This window comes from Ovis aries, chromosome 13, assembly GCF_016772045.2.
Source record: "Ovis aries strain OAR_USU_Benz2616 breed Rambouillet chromosome 13, ARS-UI_Ramb_v3.0, whole genome shotgun sequence".
Classification (NCBI taxonomy): Eukaryota; Metazoa; Chordata; class Mammalia; order Artiodactyla; family Bovidae; genus Ovis; species Ovis aries.
Genome location: NC_056066.1, coordinates 58,766,750 through 58,782,434, shown reverse-complemented (window position 1 = coordinate 58,782,434; position 15,685 = coordinate 58,766,750).

Genomic DNA, 15,685 nt, shown 5'->3' with positions numbered 1-15,685 from the left:
GCTCTGCAACAAGAGAAGCCACTGCAATGGCAAGCCTGTGCAACAGAACTAGAGAGCAGCTCCCACTCACTGCAGCAAAGACTCAGCATAGCCGAAAATAAATAAATAAAATTACGAAGAAAAAAAAGATTCTAGGGGAAAACATGGGGGTCAGATGGGGAGAAGCGTGGGGGTCATCTTTGCTCTTTTTGTTCATTTTTTTCCCCCATACCTTTTTTTTTCGGTTGGGGGTGCAGGGTTTTGAGGTATGATTGACATGCTCTCCTAGCACTAATTTTGTTCTGGTTCTAATTTTGGTTCTGGAAGCTGGCATACTGGTTTGGGTGTGGATAACCTTTCACATGCCCCTCTCCTTTTAAATCTGCATTTATCTCACAGGCTGAACTCCCCATGAGCTGGAACTGTGTCCTTTATCAGCATCTCCCCAGCACATGGCACATAGCCAGGGCTCAGCACCCCTGCCGTGGCTGGATGAATGTTGGACAGTGGCCCCCAGTCGGGAGAGGACGCCCCATCCCTTCCCCAAACTGGGCCTCAATGGCCACCTTGAGAAATGAGGGAAGTGGACAGGGTTTTCTCTGTGGCAGGACAGCCACCTGCCGGCTGCATGTTCAAAAATTCTCTGCGGCGCTGTAGGGCCAGCTTGTGTGAAGCCCCTGCCCCCAAGGGTCTCACGGTCTTCTGGGGGAGACCGAGGTTAAGGAATGATTGATAAAATCATGAGTTAACAGTTGTCGAAAGAGTCCCTTAAGGAGACCATCTGGGGATCCTTTGGGAACTAGGGGCACAGTGTGAGTAGAAGTAACCAGGCCTTGAAGGGAGGAAAGAGCACTCTCAGGGAAGGAAAAGCATGGGCGAGGGCCCCGAGGCTGTCTCTGGGGCATTTGCCTTTCTTTCTTTTTTTAAAGGTTTTTTTTTTTTTTTTTTAAATGTGGACCATTTTTTTAAAAAGTACTATTTGTTTATTTATGTATGGCTGCTCTGGGTCTTCATTGCTGCACCCGCTTTTCTCTCGTTGCGGGGAGCGGGCAGAAAGCATTGCGGTGGCTTCTCTTGTTGTGGAACACAGCCTCTGGGGCTTCAGCAGTTGCGGCTCCCAGGCTCTAGAGCACAAGTTCAGCAGCTGCGGCTCCCAGGCTTAGTTGCTCCGCGGCATGTGGGATCTTCCCTGACCGGAGATCGAACCCATGTCCCCTGCATTGGTAGGCAGACTCTTCACCACCGAACCACCAGGGGAAGCCCAGTGTGGGCCATTTTTTAAAGTCTTTATTGCATTTGTTATAATATTGCTTCTGTTTCGTGTTTTGGGTTTTTGGCCTCAAGGCATGTGGGATCTTAGTTCCCCGACCAGGGATGGAACCCACACCCCCTGCACTGGAAGGTGAAATCTTAACCACTGGTCCACCAGGGAAGTCCCACATTTGCTTTTCTGCCCTCGGGGATGGATGCAGCCAGCACCACCAATTTCCCAACCCCCACCCCGCTGCCACGAAAGCAGAAATGATGCCCAGGAGGCCAGTGGTCATCTCTCAACCCAGGAGAAAGGCCTCAGGTTCTGACAGTGCTGATCCTTGCTACCACATTCTTCCAGGTTCTCATCACACAAGAATCAGGAATTTTTGTTCCTTGCAGCTCCAGGCATCCTATCTGAAACAGAGCAAAAAAAGCCAGCTGCCTTCCTAACTAGCCAGGCTTGGAGATGCAGGCAGGGGGCACCTGTCAGCACAAAGTGGGTTCACATTCAAAAACAATCTCCCCTTTCCCTTGACTTCCTGCCCTGGAACAGGAGCCCTTCACCCCTCTCTGAGTACCCCTTACCTCCACCAGAGTTGGAGTAATCCTTGGAGAAACTATTACCCCCAGGAACGTCCAGGTGAGCCCTGAATCCCAGGACCAACAGAAGGCAGGGGAAGGCTGGGGGGGGGGCCAGCTCATGGTCTAAGTCCACCCTGTGTGCCTGGCATCTCCTCTGCTCTGTGGGCAAGACCTGTCCCCAAGGGGCTCCTGGAAGTTGGGGGGGGGCTCCCGTGCAGCTAGGCTGCTGGTCCCCACTCTCCTGCCTTCCAGGTGAAAGGCTCACTGGCCCTCTGTGGCCAGGAGTCTCTCGGCCGGGCTGTTACCCAGGTTCCTCACTAATCACACTGGGATCTTCCCTCCTGGACCAAGAAACTTCTCTAATTTGGGTTATAAAACATCTCTGAATTTTCTCCAGCGTCTGCAGTGATTATAACAATAGAGCAGACCTGGAACAGGAAGGCTTTCATCCCAGCAGCTCAAAGCTCACAATCGACAAATTTTAATTATGTATCTTCACCCTGTTTTCTTTTCCTAAAGAGGAAACTGAGGCGAAAGGGGGTCAGGTGCTTGGCCTGAGGTTATGGCTTCTCTTGGCCACCCAGCGGCCCACGGATCTGCTGGGACTTTCGCTGTGTCCATAATTACAACCCTGCCCTAAAGCCCTGGGAAGCTTGCAGAGGCCTCCCGGATGCCAAACACCCACTACCTCGCACACCAGCTACTGTGGTCAGAGGGACAGCTGTGATCTGACCCCAGAGGATAATGTGGACCTTACTTTACTGCAGGTCAAAGATGTTGCATTTTTTGCTCTTTTTTACAAATTGAGGGTCTGTGGCAACCCTATGTTGAGCAAGTCTATCTGCACTTCTTTTCCAACGGCGTTTGCCCATGTCTGTCCCTGGGTCATGTTTTGCTAATTATCACAACATTTCAAAGCTGTTCATCATTGGTATTTTTGTTATTGTGACCTGCAATCAATGATCTTTGATGTGGCTATTGCAAAAAAATTATGTCTTGCTGAAGGCTCAGATGATTGCTAGCCTTTTTCTTTTTTTAGCAATAGCGTATATTTTAATCAGGGCTTCCCTTTTGGTATAATGGTAATCCTCTTGCCAATGCAGGAGACTCGGGTTCGATCCCTGGGTCAGGAAGATCCTCTGGAGGAATAAATGGCAACCAGCTCCAGTATTCTTGCCTGGGAAATCCCATGAACAGAGGATATTGGTGGGCTATAGTCCTTGGAGTCGCAAAAGAGCTGGACACGACTTAGCAACTAAACAACAAAATAATTTAATTAAGGCATGTAAATTGTTTTTTTTTTTTTTTACATGATACTATTTCACACTTAATGGACTGCAGTGTATTGCAGACATAGCTTTTATACGCACTGGGAAACCAAAAAATTCATCTGCCTCTCTTTATTGCAGGGGTTTGGAATCGTCACTCCAAACTTTGTTGTGACGAGACAAAGAATCGAGGAACATACACCCGCATGACAGAATCAAGCCTGCAATATCTCTGAGGTCTGCCTTTATGGTAAGCCTCCAGTGGCCATGGGGCACCCACCTCTTACCTATGAGATCACATTAAAAAAATGCAAAACTGTAAAACACATGACTCTCATGTATGCTGATGTTGTTCATTTCAAGCATGTATCTTCCTCGCTCACTCTTGAAGGCAGGGATGTGTCCACTGTATAGTGTCATGGCTGTGTTTATTTACTTAAACATACATCCTCCTCAGCAATCAGAGCCATCTCTTCATTTCTTCAGAGCTTGGGAAGCAGAGAGCCAGAGCGAGGGCTGGGTATGGAAGGAGCAGGTCAATGGCTCAGGAAACCTTCAGGGAGCTCAAGGAGGTGCCCTTTTACTTCTCTGAGAAATGGAGAAAAGAGAGAGGTCTTTGTCCATAAAACTCGCCCGCCTCTGGAGCCTCCACTCTTGCCAGGGGTCAGCAGACATCTTAAAAGGCCAGAGAGCGAATAGTTTTACAGGTGTGCACCAAGGGTCAAAACTGAGGCTGTTACACAGTATTTCTATAACCGTTTAAAGGGTAACACTACAAATGCCAGAAACATTCTCAACTCTCAGGGCTGAATGAATAACCCATTAGGTCTCTTGAGGGCCATGATTTGCCAAGCCCGTTTGAGGGAAAACAATGGTTCAAATTTATTTCACATTTGTTTTGTTCTGGCACTGATCTACTCAGGTTCCTTCCCGGGGGCGGGGGGGAGGGGTGGTGATGGGGGGGGGGTGCGGAAAAGAGCACGTGCAAAGGGCCTGAAGCAAGAGCACGTCGTTCTGAGTGTTGGAGAAACAGCTATAGGAGATGCAGCCTCTAGGTCTGTGGATGTAAGACATAAGTTCTCCAGAAATGTCTGAGCCCCATTCAAATGAGACTTGCCACAAAGATGTGACCCACTAGGATCCAGACATTCACATTCACACATCCAACAGATGTCCTGAACCATTCTGTGACTCAAGCTGCTCTCTTCTGCCTCCCAGAGTTAGGCCAGTGAGGTCTTGGCAGGTTTGTGGAGCCTGGGAAAGTTAGCTCAGTGTTCACAGGTCAGGGCTCGGGGAGAGTTTGTGTGTGGATGTGCCAGACAACAGGACTGAGCCACAGTGTGGACTCAGAGTCCCCCACACCAGGGCCCAGGAGACACACAAACCAGGGAGTTGAAGAGAACTCCAGGACAAAGCCCTGAGTTTAGCTGAACCTCAAACCGTATCACACTCAGCCCCCCAAATAATGTGAGCTTGGCTTGTCGTTTTTCCCTTCCTTCCTTGCCTCCTTTCCTTCTCTAAAATGCAGGATGGGTGAGAATGGCTCTTGCATTGAAAGAACTAATAAACACGAATAAAGCTGATGGTCATTGAGAACTTGACATGTGCTCAATGGCTTACATAGTCTGAAGAAATTGCAAAATGGACAAAAAGAGGTTGCTGAATGCACCTTCAGTTTTCTGATTCTGTAGGGGTTTGTGTCTTTCATTGTCATTACTGATAGTCATGCAAATGATTTTGTCCACAGAAATGCAAATGAGCTTGTCCCTAGGAATACAATTGATTATTGTCCTATGACTACTGACCAGTTTTGCATCTATTTGTAAATTCGTTTCAGCATTTCTGATTGCCTGTGTATTTAGGTATGCCTCTGAATTATCCCTTGAACCATTTGTAACAGCTTCTTGAGTCATTAATTCAGGAGTTAAATGCCATCTTTGACACATACTTATTTTAGATTTATAGGAGTCATGATTTTATCTTTAAAAACCTTATCTTCTAATAGTATGTAAATCTTATTTACAAAGCTGTGAAGTGGCTATTTCAGTCACCCTCATTTTATAGATGAGGAACACCGAGGCCCAGGGTATCATGAAATCTGCTCAAGGCCATCCACACAGGTCCTTATTGGAGTTGAGCTCTGCACCCAGGCAGTGCAGACCCAGAGCTGGCACTTTCTGTCCTACGTGGTGCTTGTTGTGCTATTGGATGGGTCTTCTCAGTTGTGCTGCTGGGTTTCAAGTTGGTACTCTTACCACTGGCCCTTCAGGACTGTCCACTGCTCAATGCCTTTATAGCTGACTGCTGTGGCCAGTCCACAGGAAGCTCCCAAGGGCAGACAAGCGACCTTCTCCTCCTCTACATCATAGTGCAACACTGTGGGCAGTGTGGGTAGCAGGCGGACTCTTACTGGTAGGTCTTAGGACAATTCAGAGAGAACCTCAAAACCTCCACTAAGCTCTGTACTTCCTCCCCAATGACACCAAGGGTCCACTTCATATTTTTAAAAATAGTTGTGATAGTTACAAGAATGTCAAACTCTTTAGGGGGTAGCAAAGAACAACTGTGGTCTGAACACCTTACTGCCTGATGAATGCATTGACTTTAAAAAAAAAAAAATTTTTTTTCCTGGCTGAACCATGAGGCATGAGGGTCCTACTTCCCAACCAGGGATTGAACCCAAGCCCCCTGCACTGGAAGTACAGAGTCCCAACCACTGGACCACCAGGAAAGTCCCTGAATCAATTTTGAAAATCTCTTAGGAGGAAGCTTACACCAGAGCTAAATCAAGTTATTCTTTAGAACTATTGAACCACAGATATCATCTTGAAGGGAGAATGAACAGAGTAACACTTCATTTGGTTGATATTTTCATATGAAATTCAAATTATACCTCAAGGGACTCAGAACCCTGATATTGATGTTGTGTATTTTGTGAGCTGTGTGAGTATTTGCAGATGATAGTGTTGCCAGCGAACACTTGTTGAATTTTGACCCTGTGGCAAGAACTTGGTTTTTCCAGTAGTCATGTACAGATATGAGAGTTGGACCATAAAGAAGGCTGTGTGCCGAACAATTGATGCTTTCAAATTATGGTGCTGGAGAAGACTCTCAAGAGTCCTTTGGACTGCAAGGAGATCAAACCAGTCCATCCTAAAGGAAATCAACTCTGAACATGCATTAGAAGGACTGATGCTGAAGCTGAAGCTTCAGTATTTTGGCCACCTGATGTCAAGAGCCGACTCACTGGAAAAGACCCTGATGCTGGGAAAGACTGAAGGTGAAAGGAGATGGGGGCGGTAGAGGATGAGATGGTTAGATAGTGTCACCAACTCTATGGACATGAATTTGAGCAAACTCCAGGAGATAGTGAAGGACAGAGGAACCTGGCAAGCTGCAGTTCATGGTGTTGCAAAGCATCAGACACGGTTGAGCAACTGGACAACAACAGAGCCCTTCTGGAAATGCTTTACATGCATGTTGCTATTTAATCTTTCAATGACTCTATATGGTGTGAGTTCTATAATTAGCCTCACTTTATAAAGGGGTGACTGAGGCCCAGTAGTCACTTGCCAAGGGCCACTAATCTACTAAGTGGAGCCACAGGTTAAACCTCTGTGCACACGCTTGATTTATGCATGTTCTAGAAGAAGAGGTAAGCTCATGGGGGGAGAGAATTCCATTTCTGATAGTTCTTTCCTAGAAAGATTGCTGTGCTGTCTCTCTGAAGACAGCACTTCCACATCCATTTCCCAAACAACTTTTATTCCTGAGATTCCTAGTGTGGTGGCCAACTCCCCAGGTACCCTCTGTGTTCCTCATCACCAGCTTCATACTCTCTTGTGTTGTTCCTTCCACAGTGAGTTGGGACCAATGTGTGTCTCTGTGGCAGAAATTATAGTGTGTGACTTCCAGGTCTGGGTCATAAAAGGTGTTGCTGCTTCTGTGTTGGCCCATGGATGGTTGCTTGGGAGACACTAGCTGCCATGTCACGAGGACACTCAAGCAGCTCTGAGGAGGGGCCCACGTGGAGAGCAACTGAAGGCTGGTGATGTTCTGATGGATTGGTTCAGCCTCCAGTCCCTCCTCCCTCTGGTGTTCTTTCCTGTAAGTCAGGACTGTAAAGCTGAAGACTCTATTTCCCAGACTCCTTTGCAGCTAGAGTTCTGGACACAAATTCAGTTTGCTATTAGATGCACCCGGGTGGGGTTTGGAAAGGGGAGGTGAGGCAGAGGCCATTGTTCTGCCCTGTTTGGGATGCATGAGGGTGGTTCACCATGGCTGCACCCCTGTCCATTTTTCCAGCTTCTTCAGTGTTGAGAAACAGGTACCATCATATGCTATCAGATTCTACGATTCTGCCGGCATCCTCAGAAAATGTGGCTCCAGGGAGGGTCAGTTCTGTAGGCCACAGAAGCCTTTCCTGGAAGCATGGCCTTGAGACCACTGCCCCAAGCTCCCAGTGGTTTTTCCAGCACCTTACCCTGTACTAAACCATAGAATAATTTCCATCTCCTGCTCTGAAACTTGATTGTGTGTGTGCGTGCTTACTCAGTCATGGCTGACTCTTTGTGACACCATGGGCTGAAGCCTGCCAGGCTCCTCTGTCCAAGGAATTCTCCAGGCAAGAATACTGGAGTGAGTTGTCATTTCCTTTTCCAGGGGATCTTCCAGACTCAGGGATGGAACCTGAGTCTCCTATATTGCAAGTGGATTCTTTACCATCTGAGCCACCAGGGAATACCACTTGGCATTGAAAAGGAAGAAACTACTGATATATGCCTAAACTGGATGAATTTCAAAAACTTTAAGTAATAGAAATAGATGCAAGAGAGTGCATAGCAAGTGATTCCCTTTATAGGGCATGCAAGAGTAGGCAGAGCCACAATATGGTTCCCAAGGTCAGAAACAGTTTATCTCTGCTGAGGATGGGGCTGATGGACTGGCAGGGAAACTTCTGAGGTGCTGGACATGTTCTGTGTCTTAATGTGGGTGGCAGTGACACAGGTGTACACAGAGGGAACATCAAGCTACCCACTTAAGATCAGCACACTTTACTGATTAAAAGGTTATCTTTGAAGATCAGCACACTTAGAACTACTCCCATCTGATTCACATCTGGAGAGAATTCTACTGGGTAAAGTCACCATCATTTTATCCACTCTTCTGTGTGGGGACTTTTAGGTTGTTCTCAGCATTTTTTACTATTACAGGCAAAGCTATGGTCAGCATTCCTACATGAATCTTGGAATTCTTCTGTAGGTATATCCATAAAGTAAATTCCTAGAAGTGGACTTACTGGATCAGAGGGAACGCAGCTGCTGATGTTGCACAGAAATTGCTCAACTGCCCTCCAAGAATGTTGCAGCATCATCCATGCCCACCTCACTGTCACCTCTGAGAGCCTGGCTTTTCCCACAGCCTCTCCAGCACAGAGCATTACCAACCTTTAAACTGTTTGCCAATCTGATGGCAAAAAAGTATTTTATCTTTCACTTGCTTTTTTCTTCTAAATATATCTGCTTTATCTTTACCCATTTCCCACATTGGGTTTTCACAACTGATTTTGTTTGAGGTAAGGATTTGTTGCTAAATAAAATAGATTAAACTTTCAGATTAGATTAAAGAAAAGATCATGCTTTCCAAAACTGACCTGCCAAGAGGAGCCACAGGGTTTGTCTCTGGTGGGACACAGTGGGGACACCCACCTCACAGCCATGATGCTTACCATGGCTTTCAGCAAGATGTTCTGGTTTTCCTTGCCTCAGTTTCCTCCTCTGTGAACTGGAGCTCATAATAGCATTATTATTGTTGTGAAAGATTGTGGGGAAAGATTGAAGGAGGAGAAGGGAGAAGCAGAGGATGAGATGGTAGGATGGCATCACCGACCCAATGGACATGAGTTTGAGCAAACTCTGGGAGATGGTGAAGGACCGGGAAGCCTGGCGTGCTGCAATCCATGGGGTCGCAAAGAGTCGGACATGACTGAATGACTGAACTGAACTGATTGTTGTGAAGATTAAATAAGACAACAGTCCTCCAGGGCTCAAACTGGGCTAGGCATGTCCTAGGTCTTGTACACATTTCAGCCTCTGCTGTGATCATGGTGACTCATCATGATAGGGGCCCCTCTGGGCTTTAGTTTCCATCTTTATAAAGTGAGCTTGTTGTGTGAGATCTTCCGGCTCTACTGCCCCGTGGCCTCTGCTCCTGGTGGCCTATGAACACCCTGAGTCCCTTCCCTGGGCACCATGTCCCAGGCTCGTGGAGTCACCCACCAGCCAACTTACCACACTGGCTGTACCACCTCCAGCCGCGTCCAAACTCCAGTGCTTGTACTTGGTCTCCTGGCCCCAAGGCAGTGAAACTCGTGGATGGGACTCAGACTCCCTGGAGAAAGTGACTCCCTTGGCTTCTGCTGGGCTTCCCTGGTGGCTCAGATGGTAAAGAATCTGCCTGCATTGCAGGAGACCCAGGTTCGATCCCTGGGTTGGGAAGATCCTGGAGAGGAGGGCATGGCAACCAATTCCAGTATTCTTGCCTGGAGGATCCCATGGACAGAGGAGCCTGGTGGGCTACAGTCCATGGGGTTGCAAGGAGTTGGGCACAACTGAGCCACTAACACTTTCACTAGGCTTCCACTGCAATCTCTCTCTCAAAGGAGTGAAGCTCCAGTATTGGAGTCTGACAGTGCGTCAGACACTTGTTCTTTTCTTTCTTTTTTAATCAATTAATTTTATTGCAGTATAGTTGCTTGTGTTAGCTTCTACTGCACAACGAAATGAATCAGCCATATGTAACATATCACCCCTCCCTTTTGGATTTCTCTCCCATTTAGGTCACCGCAGTGCATTGAGTTCCCTGTGTTATATACACTGTGTTCCCATCGGTTGTCTGTTTTATACATACTGTCAATCCCAATTTCCCAGCTCCTCATCCCCTCCCAGCTTGGTATCCATACATTTGTTCTCTGTGCCTGCAGACAGTTTTTCAAAGGTTCACACCCAGAGAACTGACCCTGGCCTCCTGTCCTCTGCATCAACTCAGGCACCTTTCTGGTAACTCCAACAATGAATTCCAAATTAGACTTGTCTGGTTCCCTTCCCCAGAAAGGTTCCTTCCTCATCCTCCCGCTACAGCCCCACCTGCCTTGACTCACACCGTGGACTCCATTTAGTTCATGTCTTGGAACTTGACAGGCATTTGTCTCCCTCTGGTTCTGAATCCAATGCCAGTCCTGTAGGGGAAGCCCCTCAGTTCTCTCATTGGGAAATCCCCTCCTCCACATTGTAATGGGCCCAGACAGAAGGATCACATCCTTTGGAAGCCAAATGCCCTCTGAGTAAGTTTCAACACCATCTATTAATATTCTTTGCCCCTCCTGCCCTCACTTTCCACCCACCTCTTCTGGTTTACCATCACGCTTGGCAGCCACCTGTCAGATTCTCAACCCATCACCTGGGTGGCATTGTCCCATCAAAGTCTGGTGTCCCAGGTGGAGATGTCCCATCCTGTGCAGTGACAGCAGGGCTTCCTCTAGTCCCTGGCATGTTCATGGGAGCCCCAAACTGAGCCCTGCTTTTTTCCATTGAATAGCCAGTTACAGACTCAGATCAAAGTGAGGCTGGAGAGGAAGGAAGGAGGGAAAGAGAGACGTGTGCTTGTTTGTTAACTGCTGGTTCTAACAGCTCTTCTCATGTTCACTCCAAGGGCTGGGGAGGCACAACAAGTTACGTTTGATGGAATGATTATTAAATGAGGTTCGAGGCACTGAGAGGCACACTTGTAAAAAGAAGAGAGATTTGCACCAGTTATCCTAAATGTTGATTCACAGGCTTGGAAGTTCATAGTGTCAGGGTCCTGCTGATGGTGAATTCTGGCCTTAAGCCAATATTTCCAAAAGCTGCTTTTCTTTTACTAGATGATGAGAGAGACAGACATTCACATAGAGAGTAAACAGCCAAGATTTAGGGACATACTATGTGTTAGACATTTGCTAAGCCTTTGATGTGAATCATCTCATGGAAGGGTTTCCCAGGTGGTTCAGTGGTAAAGTGTTCACCTGCCAAAGCAGGAGAAGCAAGAGATGTAGATTCAATCCCTGGGTGGGGAAGATACCCTGGAGCAGGATACGGCAATCTACTCTAGCGTTCCTGCCTGGAAAACTCCATGGACAGAGGAGCTTGGTGGGCTATAGTCCATGGGCTTGCAAAGAATCGGACATGGCTGAGTGCACTTGCAAATATCTCACGGAACCTCAAGGCCGTCCTGGAAAGAATTTGACTGCTGCTAACCCCAGTTTGCTGGAGAAGGCAATGGCACCCTACTCCAGTACTCTTGGCTGGAAAATCCCATGGACCGAGGAGCCTGGTAGGCTGCAGTCCATGGGGTCGCTAAGAGTCGGACACGACTGAGTGATTTCACTTTCACTTTTCACTTTCATGCACTGCAGAAGGAAATGGCAACTCACTCCAGTGTTCTTGCCTGGAGCATCCCAGGGACGGGGGAGCCTGGTGGGCTGCTGTCTATGGGGTCGCCGTCTATGGGGTTGCACAGAGTCGGACACAACTGAAGTGATTTAGCAGCAGCAGTAGCAGCACCCCAATTTGCAGGTGAGAAAAGTAAGGGCTAGCAAAGCTTATTGACAAGAAGCTCAAGGTCACACAGTAAGCAGAAGCAAAGCCAAAACTGAAGATTGATCCGGGGCTTCTTGATCTCACACTCTACATTTGGGTATGGGCATCCTTTATTGTGGGGCCTGTCCTGTGCATCCTACGATGCTTAGCTGTATCTCTGGTCTCTACCCACTGGATGCCAGTACCACCAAGTTGTGACAACCAAAAATGTCTCCAGGGACTTCCCTGAGGGTCCAATGTGGTTGAGATTTCGCTCTCCAATGCAGGGGTGCGGGTTCCATCCCTGCTTGATGAGCTAGGATCCCATGTGCCTCTGGCCCACAAACCAAAACATAAAACAGAGGCAGTGTTGCAACAAATTCAGTAAAGACTTTAAAACAATGGTTCACATCAAAAAAAAAAAAAAAAAGTCTCCAAACATCTCAAAGTGTCCCTAGTGCAGGAGAGATGTCATTACCTCAAGTCCAGAACCATTGTGTTGACGTTTTCACTGTCTCTGTCCCCTTCTTGCCACCCCATGCAAATTGGGACATGTCCCTGGGACCCTCTTCAGACTGGGGAAGCTATTTGAGAGGCAGCGATTTGTATTGTCATAGGTTTTCTGAGTCCTACTGTCTCCATGTGATGAGTCAAGGGCTCCTGGTTCTCAGAGGGTTGTCACCTTACCTACATTTAACATGGAGCTATTGTGTATGTCGGCTTTGGGATGTTCCAGAACTGAGCAAGACACAGTCTTCTCTCCCCAACTGGAACAGGGGTTACAATCCAGTAAACCACAGCCAAATCTGGCCCAGGAGCTGTTTTCCTTATCTTGTAAAATATTTATTCAAAAATTGAATTGGCTGGGCTTTGAAAATGGGGAGCTTTCACTCTCTAAAATGAAATATCCAAATGTACGGCTTATTGTGAAACATCAGATTTTTGTCTGCCATCTAAAGAGTCTTGCTCGTCTGTCTCAGTTCTCTTTTAGCAGCTGGTCCATAATTGGAGTCTATTTTTATTATTATTGATAACCTTTCAGGTCCACGTAGGTGGGTGATCCGTTCAGGGGAGGCAGGGTCCCCTGGAAGCACCTGTGTCTTGAGAGAGTCCCCAGGAAAAAGTGAAGCTCCTGGGATGGGGGGCAGCTGGTGCAGGTGGGGAACCCTGACTGCTCTTCAGAGTGAAAGTCCAACTGGAAAAAGCAAATCAGGGGGAACAGTCTCCCCAGGGACTCCCAGGTGTTGGGGGAGAATACCCTGCTGGTCCAGCTCATTTCTAAAACCACCACACTGGTTTCTAGAAATGTCCCTTGTTACAACCAGCCCAGGGGATGCTGGCTTCCAGCTGGGAATCCGGCCGAGAAGAAATGGGCAGTAAAGTGTTTCATATAAAATTGGTTTGGGAATTGAGGCGCTGGCTTCACATCAAGGCATGTCAGTGAGGTGCTGGCTTGAGCAGCCCATTTACTATCCAAGTGATGTAAGTGAGGCCGTAAAATAGATATTTATGAGTGAGTCTTATGGAGAAGCCTTGCCAAGTGCTTCGGTGGCCTAATCATATAGGTAGGAAATTAAACAGCAGAGTCAGAGTTAATAATGAATAATGTATAATAACAGGTCATCGCTGTCTTGGCTGGAAGATGAATCGGTACTGGTGTCCGCCATCAGATAACCCCAGGGGGGGTTGCACATCTGGGGTCCCCTCTCCTTCCCTTCACTGTGGATTTCACAGCCGGACCCTCAAGGCTGAAAGAAAAAGGCTTCTTGTTTCAAGTCTAACATCATCTGGGACAAAGGAAGGGCACAGGGTTGTCATTTTATTATTATTTTAATTTTGCAATTTTGAAAAAAATCAGAATATTCTGGATGAAGATAACCAAGTCTTTGAATACCTCTCCCCTATCTGGGTCTCCTCCACCTCAGCTTCCCTGTTGAAGAAATTAATAATCAAGATTATGTTTAATTCTTCCAATGGGGAGGAGTTTATGGGGAGAGTAATTGCTCTAATTTTCCAAATGAAGTAACTGAGGCCCAGAAAGTTTGTGACTAACCCACAGCCAGGGAGAGGCAGCGGGCCAGTGTGAGGCAAGGTCTCCCTGGGATCAAAATGCGTGCCTTTCCATCAAGGTTGTCTCTGAAGCTAGAGACTCTCTTGGGTTGGTGAAAGGTGTTCATCCCAGCGGGCGGCTCAGTGGGTAAAGAATCTGCCTACAATACAGGAGTCACAGGAGACACCCATTCCATCCCTGGGTTCCCCTGGAGGGGGGCATGGCAACGCACTGTCGTATTTTTGCCTGGAGAATCCTATGGCTGGAGACACCTGGTGGACTACAGTTCATTGAGTCTCAAAGAGTCGGACACGACTGAAGCAACTTAGCACACACATTCATCCCAGCAGCGCTCAGATATCAGGAGGGCTGCCAAAAGCCTGGGAATTGCATGCTAATAAGTACCAGGTGACCCTTGTGCAAAGCCAGACTTGGAAGCCTCGAAGTGGCTGTAGGGACCCTCATGTCCAGAGCATGTCTAGGAGAGTGGCCACCGGGCACTGAATTGGCCAGTGTCTCTTAAGCAGGTTTGGCCTGCCTTCTATTCTTTTTTTAATTTTTAATACTTATTATTTGGCTGCACCAGGTCTTAGTGGTGGCATGTGAGATTCTCGATGCGGCCTGAGGGATCTTTAATTGTGGCATGAGAATCTTAGTTGCAGCATGTGGGATCTAGTTCCCTGACGAGGGATCAAACCCTGGGCCCCCTGCATTTGGAATGGACCACCAGGGAAGCCCCTGCCTGCCTTTTAAAGCCGTGAGCCCAGCTCTCTGTCTCCTTTTAGATTATAAATGATTAGAGAGTAGACATGGGTCCATGGCTGCCCCCCACTCCTGTATAAGGCACAAGAAGACTTCACTTTGGGTGTTTAATCACGCTTGTCTTGTGGCTTCCTAGATCATCTAACCCAGATCATCTATAAAGGGTGGGATAGTAAATATTTTAAGCTTCATTATCTAAAAAGCAAAATTGAGCAACTCCTCTCACTGAAAGACTAACAGTTTTTTTTTTCTTTTTTACAATTTAAAAATGTAAAAACCATTCTTAGCTTGCAAGCAGTGGCGTATTCAGCCCACATCTGTAACTTGTGGTTCCTGAATGCTAACCTGGACTATGCGTTCATGCTCAGTTCGTTCAGTCATGTCCAACTCTTTGTGACCATTTCGACTGTAGCCTTCCAGGCTCCACTGTCCATGGGATTCTCCTGGCAAGAATACTGGATTGGGGCACCATACCCTCCTCCGCACCATCTTCCTGACCCAGGGATCAAACCTGCATCTCTTACTTCTCCTATACTGGTAGTCAGGTTCTTTAACTCTGGAGCCACCTGGGAAGCCTGCTAAACGGTGTCACTTTTGCCCTATGAGACAGCCAGTTCTTGATGGGTATAGATGTTTCATTTCTACCCAGGGCATCAAAGCCTCACTGTATCTGTAAAGGGAACAAAGACCTTGCTTCTAAAATGTCCCTAGTCCAGCTAACGAGTTCTAGGTGCTAGAGATACAGCAGTGAAAAGAGCAGACCAAAAAATCTTTGACTGTGGAAAGCTCACGTTCAAATGAGGTGAGACCACCCCTGTAACTAATACTAGTTGATGGCAGAAGGTGGTAAGTGGTGACAAAGACTAGATTAGGCAAGAGGGACAGAGAGTGCTGGGCTAGGACTTGGCTTTATTTTTAAATAAGATAGTCAAGGAAGGGCCCCTGGAAAGGTACTTTGAGGGAAGACCTACAGGTGAGGGAGGGAAGGAGACACGCTGAGATCTGGGGCAAGAACACTGCAGGCAGAGGGATGAGTGCAAAGGCCCTGCGGCTGGAGCAGTTCTGACCGTGTGCAAGGCCAGAGCTGCGTGAAGATGGAGCATGTGGAGGACAAGGCCAGAGTTTCCTGGGATCCTGTTTTCCTGGGTCTATTTTGAAGATAGATCTGATGGGGT